This window comes from Ipomoea nil, unplaced genomic scaffold (genome assembly GCF_001879475.1).
Source record: "Ipomoea nil cultivar Tokyo-kokei standard unplaced genomic scaffold, Asagao_1.1 scaffold2975, whole genome shotgun sequence".
In the NCBI taxonomy this organism is placed as follows: domain Eukaryota; kingdom Viridiplantae; phylum Streptophyta; class Magnoliopsida; order Solanales; family Convolvulaceae; genus Ipomoea; species Ipomoea nil.
In genome coordinates, this window is record NW_017619403.1 from 2,191,266 (window position 1) to 2,199,854 (window position 8,589).

The following is an 8,589-nucleotide window of genomic DNA, read 5'->3' on the forward strand; positions in this document are numbered from 1 at the left end:
AAGAAGCCCGGTATTTATACATACTGGATATTCAAAAAAAAAAAAAAAAAGATACCGGCATTCTATGTTTGGGAAATCGCACATCTCAATTAATGTGAATTTGAATATTCACTATAAGAAAAATGCACATAGACAACATTAGAAAGACAACAGTTTTTAAGAAAAGTGTTGTCTTTTGTATAAAAGACAACAGTTTAGTCCAAAACTATTGTCTTTGATGCAACACTTTTGTCAAAGACAACGGTTTTTACTTAACCGTTGTTATAAGTGTGTTGTCTTTGTGTATTTTGTGAAAAGACAACACCACAACGACAACGGTTTTTTAAAACCGTTGTCTATGTGCGTTTTTTTTTAAATAAGACAACGGTTTTTTTAACTGTTGTCGTTGGTGTGTTGTCTTTAAGCGCAATGGAATACACAACACTAGATAGACAACGGTTGTAAACAACCGTTGTCTTTGTGTGCTCTTTTTTTAAAAAAAGACAACGGTTTTATTTAACCGTTGTCGTTGGTGTGTTGTCGTTAAGCGCACTCGAATACACAACACTATAACGACAACGGTTTTATATAACCGTTGTCGTTGCGTGTTCTTTATTTGTTTAAGACAACGGTTTTATTTAACCGTTGTCTTTGGTATGTTGTCTTTAAGCGTATTTAAATACACAACACTACAAAGACAACGATTTTAAAAATTCTGTTGTCTTTGCGCATTATTATTTAACAGGTATATAAAATAAAAACTAGGATGTTAACAACAAGAGTCGAACCTATGACCTCAAACTTAACAAGCAAGCAGTCTAACCAACTAAGCAACAACAACTCTTATTTCTAAAGGTGCAACATCTGGTATATAACTGGGTTCCTTCTGTTTTGTTTGTGAAAACCAAAACAACAATTTTAGAAAATAGTTGAAGAATTCCCCCCAAAAAGAATAAAACTTGAGACCTCTAACATAGTAAACTAAACTAAATCCACCAAGACACACCAACACTTGTGTACTTGAGTGCAACATCTAGTATATTACCAGTTTGTTTATGTGTTGTCTTTAAGAACCAAGACAATGATTGTATAAAATAGGTTAAGAATACCACCACGAAGGATAGAACCCAAGACCTTTAACATAACATAACAAACAAAACTAAATCCACCAAGCCACACCAACTCTTATGTATTAAAGTGTTACACCTTATCTTTTACCTATAATTTAACAAAGAAAGAATACAATTCAAAAGTTAATTTAATAGTTCTATTTTCGTTCATATTTAAATATATAAAATTATTCACCAAAATTTCAAAATAATTCATTATTAAAGTTTTATTTTTAATTATATTACAATTAAGACCAATCTAGGAATTAAAAAACAATAATAATTATCAAGTATAAAAAACAATAATGGTGCGGTATGATGTGTAGGGTTACGGGCGGTATGATAGGGGCCGAGGTTGGTAATCGACTCTTCTGGCTAGCGCATGACTAACAAGGTTAGCTATATGTTGGTAATCGACCCTTCCGGCTAGTGACTGTCAATGTTAGCTATATGTTGGTAATCGACCCTTCCGACTAGCGCATGACTAACATGGTTAGCTATGTTGGTAATCGACCCTTCCGGCTAGCGCATGACTAACAAGGTTAGCTATATGTTGGTAATCGACCCTTCCGGCATGCCTGGGACACATTGAGAATGAATATGAAAGAGTAGTTGATCGATGCTGTACAGTTAGCTATATCCCATTTCTTTTGCCGCGATCTTAATTAGCTTTATGTTCATAAATACCAAACTATATATTCATAATTTTTGAATTGAAATGCATATTTCCAATTGTTGATAACTATACAGTTTAGAAATTATCAATCAACAATACAGAAATTATGAATCTGCAGTATAGAAATTATGAATTTACTGTATAGAAATTATTAATCTATACAACTGTATTTAAATTAGAAATATACTATATAGAAATTATTATGAATCTAACTACATTATAGAAATCTATGAATCTCGTGTTTTGTACCTATATACCCGGAACTATTTTAATTAACCGGATGTAGCGACCCAAGTAATTAATTAAACTAAAATTTTGTTACAAAATTTCCCTCTAAGCTAAGATAAAATTTCCCTCTAAGACAAAATTTCCCTCTAAAACAAAATTGGGAATGAAATTTTTGTCTTTCCCTCTAAGACAAAAATTCGCACAACAACTCCGCCGACCGCCACTCTCCGATCAGACAACAACTCGCACAGACAAAATTTCCCTCTCATATCAGACAACAACTCGTTCAGATACAACTCCATCAAACTCCGCCGACCGCCACTCTCCGCAGTCGCCGTCGCTGAGCCTGGGTGGAAGTCGACAATAGAGAAGCTCTCCACAGTCGCCGTCGCTGAGCCTGGGTGGAAGTCGACAACAGAGAAGCTCTCCGCAGTCGCCGTCGCTGAGTCCACGTCGCCGTCGACAACACAGAAGCCCTCCGCGGTCAGCTGCGCCGCCGTCTCCCGTCAGCGTCGCTCTCAACCTACACCTCTTCCCTCCTCTACCGCCATCTCCTCCTCCCTACTCTTCCACCGTTGGATTCCCCATCACAAACCTACAGGTTAGTCCTAAACCCTAGATTAATTGTTGGATTATTAGGTTGTGAATTTTCTTACTCCCTAAATTAATTGTATTACCTTGAGCTTTGCGTGAGGTAGAAATATTAAAATGTCTTCTTTGAAAGTTTGAATTTGCAGTTTTGAGCTTTCTTTAGTTAAAAGCTTTTAATACAGTGTGTGTGTCTATATTATATATGAATCAGTGGATGGTTCTGTTTGGGTTTCTTTACCTGAAGAAACCTTGAAATATGTGGACTACTCCTGGAAATTTTATAGTGTTGAATTGCTTGAATAGGCTGTAGTTGTTTGGGGTGTTTTATCCATATGAAGGGAGTCAAAGGACACTGATGATGTGAACTTTGTCCTGAGTTTCCCTGTTGTTTCTTATGATACTATGTTGGAGGTCTGTCTATGTCTCTGTGATACACAGTTGTGCATATTTTTCATGTCATCTATCTTCAGAGTGTATCATCCACCATGAATATAAGATTTCAGCTCATCAAGGTTGATGTTCCAAGTTCTGATTCCCCCTGGCTTGGCATTTAGATACTACATGTTTTCTTTTTACCAAAAATCCTTGTCGGTATACAAGTCTATATTGCTAGTATTATGTTGTGTTTGAGTTGTTTACATATCCCAGATTGATAATCAAATTATTGCTTCCTTGTCTCTTCTGTTTTGTACTGACAATAGTTTTTGCAGTAATTTTTCCAACTCCCTCACAACCGAACTTGGCTATGGAGTATTAGATATTATGCAATTTTTAAACCAAAATCCTTGTCTTCTTTATACAACTCTGTATTACCAGGTGTATACAAGTATATATTACTAGGTGTGTTTTGTGTTTCAGTTGTTTGCATATCCTTGATTGATTATCAACTCCTTGCTTGCTTTTTCTATTGGCTATTGCATAATAATTTTTGCAATTACTCATTAACTCTTCACTAGAAACTCTGAGGATCCGTGCTTGATACAGTGACAGTGATGTTGCAATCTTTTGCTTGTTCTTGATCGTTGAATTTTCTTATTCCCTAAATTTTCTACAACACATGGCTTCATAGCCTTGCTGTCCTAGTTATGCTTCCTCAACTGGTTACTTTGTAATCTGCTATGCTCTTTTTAGTCAAACAAACATGTATATTTTGATAATGTGTAAACAAATGAATTAACTCCATGGTTTCTTTAGCAAATTTCCGTGCTGCTGCCCTCTCCATAGCAGCCTTCTGTTTTGCTGCTTCCCTCTCTTTGCGAAGCTCTTCTTTCTGTCTTTTCCTCTCAGCCTGGACTCAATATACAAGAAATATGGTAGCTATCAGCCACTGAATATAGCAGAAGTTTAAGGAGAGAAACTAAAATAAAACCGCCCTCAAACATACCCTCAAAAGCTCTCTCTGCAAAAATTTCTCTCGTGTTTCCATTTCACGCTTTTCCTCACGTTGAAACCTCTCTTCCTTCCTCTGTTGTTCACGCATTAGCCTTTGTTCTTCTTTCCTTCTCTCACGATCCAGTCTTTCCATTTCCTTTTTCACTTGTTCTTCCCTCTTAAGTGAGAAAAGAAAATTGTTTCAGATTTCAAAAGTAAAATTGCAGAAAGTAGTTGCAAAAAAATAATAATAATAATAATAAATAATAAAATAATAATAATAAAATCCAAAGGTTTGAAGGAACATAAAAATATACCTTTCTCCTTAAAAGATCCTGTTTCTCAAGTTCTTTTCGAATCCTTTTTTCATGAGCTAGTGCTTCCTTTCCTATTCTAGCTTCATCGTGTGTATATATACACTTTAAGTCTTTGAGAATGAGAGACAACTTTGTTCTTCATATCATCTGTTTAATGATTTTTACTATAACAAATAAATTTAAACTACAAAATAAAGAACCTTGTAATTTAAACTCTGCACCAAACTGTGATATTTGATTTTTTTCGCATTGTATTCGAGTTGTTTATTTGTCAAAGTGCAAAGTGCTGCATAAGAAACTTGTCATTGAGCTGCAAGTTGCAACTTTAGACCCTTTGGAACTTTGGAATACATTTAATTTCATTTGCATGGACCTAAAAAAAGAATTCACTAGAAAAAAATGACTTCACCTACAAGAAAAATACTATATAGACAATTGTGTCTGCTTTGCAAGTAATTACAATAGATCTTATTAAGTCATCACACATCATGAGCATCAGAAAATGATCCTGTGGGGTTTTCTTCTTCCCCTTCAATTTCTACCACCTAATTATTTTGGCCAATACCTGTTCAGAAGTGTCAAACAAGGAAAAACAGAAACAAAAAGCAAAAAGCAAAAAGCAAAAAAACAAAACTAAGTGAAACTAACCCGGAGAATGTCAGCTACACCTTCAGGATAAAACTCCCTATGCCTGGCAGTTCCAGGAAGGGGATCACCTTCATCATTTTCCTCAACCTTTTCAGATTCTGTGCCACTTCCCTTATCTGGCAAGAGCATATCAGTAAATGTTCCTATCTCATGGAGCTTCTTGCAAGCATCCAAACAAACCGCCTATACAGAACATAGTAAGTATTTAATGAATAATCTCAACTAATGTAGATAACACTTAACTAAGTTGAGGGCAGTAATAAGAAAACCTGTTGTTTATCAACTATCAGTGGGTAACTGGGAGCAGTAGAAGTGGATAAGTATCATCTACAAAGACACATCAAGAAGAAACTTTTCCTTAAGGGAAACCTACAATAGTATATCTGCAGGTTCAAAGTACACAAAATAGTATAGTCCAAGTATTTTACTGCAATATAGTTCTCTTTGTTGGTTTGATTTTGCACTTCAATGTAGTATCGTTCAAGAAGTCTTAATTTTATCTTAATGTATGGTGCTATGGCAGAAATATAATGTGAAGCTTTTATTTAATCATGTTTGTCTTATAAACTAAAGTGTGCTTAATCTTTGTGGTTTGGTGTTAAGTGTCAAAATCCGGCCGGCTTATAAACACTCAATTACAAAGATTTGATCTTTTTCATGGAAATATGGCAGAATATAGAAACAAGTCAACCAACTTTGGTATAGAGCCTATTTGACTTGATAGTATTTGCATACAGTTAAAGAGCAAATTAGGATTCTCATCAATCCAGATTGTCAAGTTCTTGGTTGCAGTGGCATTATATAGAGGATGTGTTTTGTTTTGCTTGGGCCTTGAGGAAGAGATTTGTATTGCCAATGCATTGATTTTACTCTACATGAATAGACTCTAGTATGCCATTTTAGTTTCCTGTCTAGCAAGTTGCCATTTTAGTGTTTCCTATCTAGCTTTTCTGTACTATAACCTTCCAGATTGGAGAGCTTTCCGAATTACTCCTAACTTATTTTGCATTTCATTGCAAATTATTTATATCTATACTAATTTATTTTCTTACTTTTTACATGTAGTTTCAACAAGTTGATTATGACAGAGCGGTTATTGATATGGTGCGTTCTGAATGGGCCGATATTCTATCAAGTCATATAGAGTAGGTATGATTTGGTCATTAGAACGTTGTGATTATTTGGACTTGAATTGGTTCGGGGAATTATTTTTTGTGTAGTAGTATTATGACTTGGATGATAATTAGAATTGGTCATGGAAGTCTTTTGACTTGTTATTTTGAACCTTATTAGCTTGTGCACAATTATGTAACTACACTTTGAAACATATGGTGAATGGATAAATTGTTTTTTTTTATATGATTATAATTTAAGCAGTTGAAAAACGGTTAAAAACCGTTGTCTATTTTACAATAGACAACAGTTAGAAACCGTTGACTTTTCTACAAAAGACAACAGTTTATGGGTGTGACAAAAGCGATTTCAACAACACACAATAGACAACAATTTATAACTGTTGTCTTTTAAAGAAAAGACAACAGTTAAAAACCGTTGTCTATGTATGTGACTTTTAACAACACTGGTTTCAACAACGCTTAAAAGACAACGGTTAAAAAACCGTTGTCGTTGGTAGAAAAGACAACAGTTAATAACCGTTGTCTATGTGCGTGACTTTTAACAACACCGATTTCAACAACACTTAATAGACAACGGTTAAAAAACCGTTGTTGTTGGTAAAAAAGACAACGGTTTATAACCGTTGTCTATGTGCGTGACTTTTAACAACACCGGTTTCAACAACACTTAATAGACAACGGTTAAAAAACCGTTGTCGTTGGTAGAAAAGACAACGGTTAATAACTGTTGTCTATGTGCGTGACTTTTAACAACACCGGCTTCAACAACACTTAATAGACAACGGTTAAAAAACCGTTGTTGTTTATAGAAAAGACAACGGTTAATAACCGTTGTCTATGTGCGTGACTTTTAACAATACCGGTTTCAACAACACTTAATAGACAACGGTTAAAAAACCATTGTCGTTTCTAGAAAAGACAACGGTTATTAACCGTTGTCTATGTGCGTGACTTACAACAACACCGGCTTCAACAACACTGAATAGACAACGGTTAAAAAACCGTTGTTGTTTCTAGAAAAGACAACGGTTAAAAAACCGTTGTCTATGCGCGGGACTTACAACAACACTGGCTTCAACAACAGAAATTATACCCCTACGACAACGGTTAATAACCGTTGTCTATGTGCATTTTTCTTGTAGTGATTGCAACTCTGCATATTCTATGTAATCTATGTAATGTATGTAATATATATAATTCTTTCTCGTAGGCCGTAGCAGTTCATTATGCTTTGTAGATATTTATAGTAATGATCTTGTTTACAATACCAAAGAGTTCTACATTAATTGAACTCCTTGGGAACCAAGGATTGTATAATAATAAGAACGGCTAGGCATATTCCCAAGAGGGAAACCCATTACACGCGCACAATAAAGAAGAAACTAATTCGATATTCATGACTCCACCAAAACTGCGTCGTTTTCACTGGGCGGGAAACAATGATTGACAAAACTTCTTGCTTTATTATAGAGTTAGATTAGATAATAAATCTTATTTGGTTCGCATATGGGAATAGGAATCGGAATGATTATCAAATACTTGGTAATGGTAATGAGTTTTGGTGAAAATATTTAACATATTTGGTAGTAGGGTGGAATGAGAATAATTACTAATAATAATGTTTAAGAATGAATAAAGGAATAAAACTCTTATTTTATTTGGGTATGAATTTTTCAATTGATAGGGTATTCGAAACCCATGGTAGTCACCAAGCCAACATTTTCTTGAATTATTGAGAGAGTCATGCGAGATTGGAGGGTTGGAAAACCAAATATCTTTCCTTTGCTGGTAGGTAAGTTTTGGCACAAGCGATTTTAAGCGCAATCCTTTTCTACAGCATGCACTCCATGCTCCTTCCTAAAGATATTTCCTGCAAAATTGAGAAACGCATATGCAAATTCATCCGGGGATGTACAAGGGAAAACCACAAAGTGTAACTTGGTTAATTGGCAGGTTATAACAAAGAGCAAAGAATCAGGGGGCCTGCTGGCCTGGGCATAAAAAATCTTCATACAATTTTCTAAGAGTTATAGGTTTTATTGTCCATCACATACTACTTGTATTGTAGAATCAGGAACGCTAATAAGTTTCTCAAGGGAAGATGACTTGATTAGTAGGAGAGATTGATTTAAGGATTTAGTTCATGCTTTCGGTCATAATGACTCTCAGCCTTCTATGTCATCTAATGGGATGATACTTGCATGCAATGGCTCTTGCCTCTTCATTCTGTATTGTATAACCCACTATTGAGATTCCACACCCTACTAAAAATCAGTCATTGGATGAACAAATCCAAAAACTATTGCAATTTCTTGAACCAATTTCTAAACAAATGGATGAATCGATTTAAGATCTACTGCAAGTTCTTAAATTGATACTGGTCGAATCAATTCAAGAACTGCTCCTATTTCCTAAAGAGATAGTTTCTTCGCAACCTTCTCAAGGTGTTGGTGGTCTAATGTTAAAACAGTCTACTCGAGTAAGACGTTCAGTGGTTCTAAGTTACTATATATATATATATATATATATATATA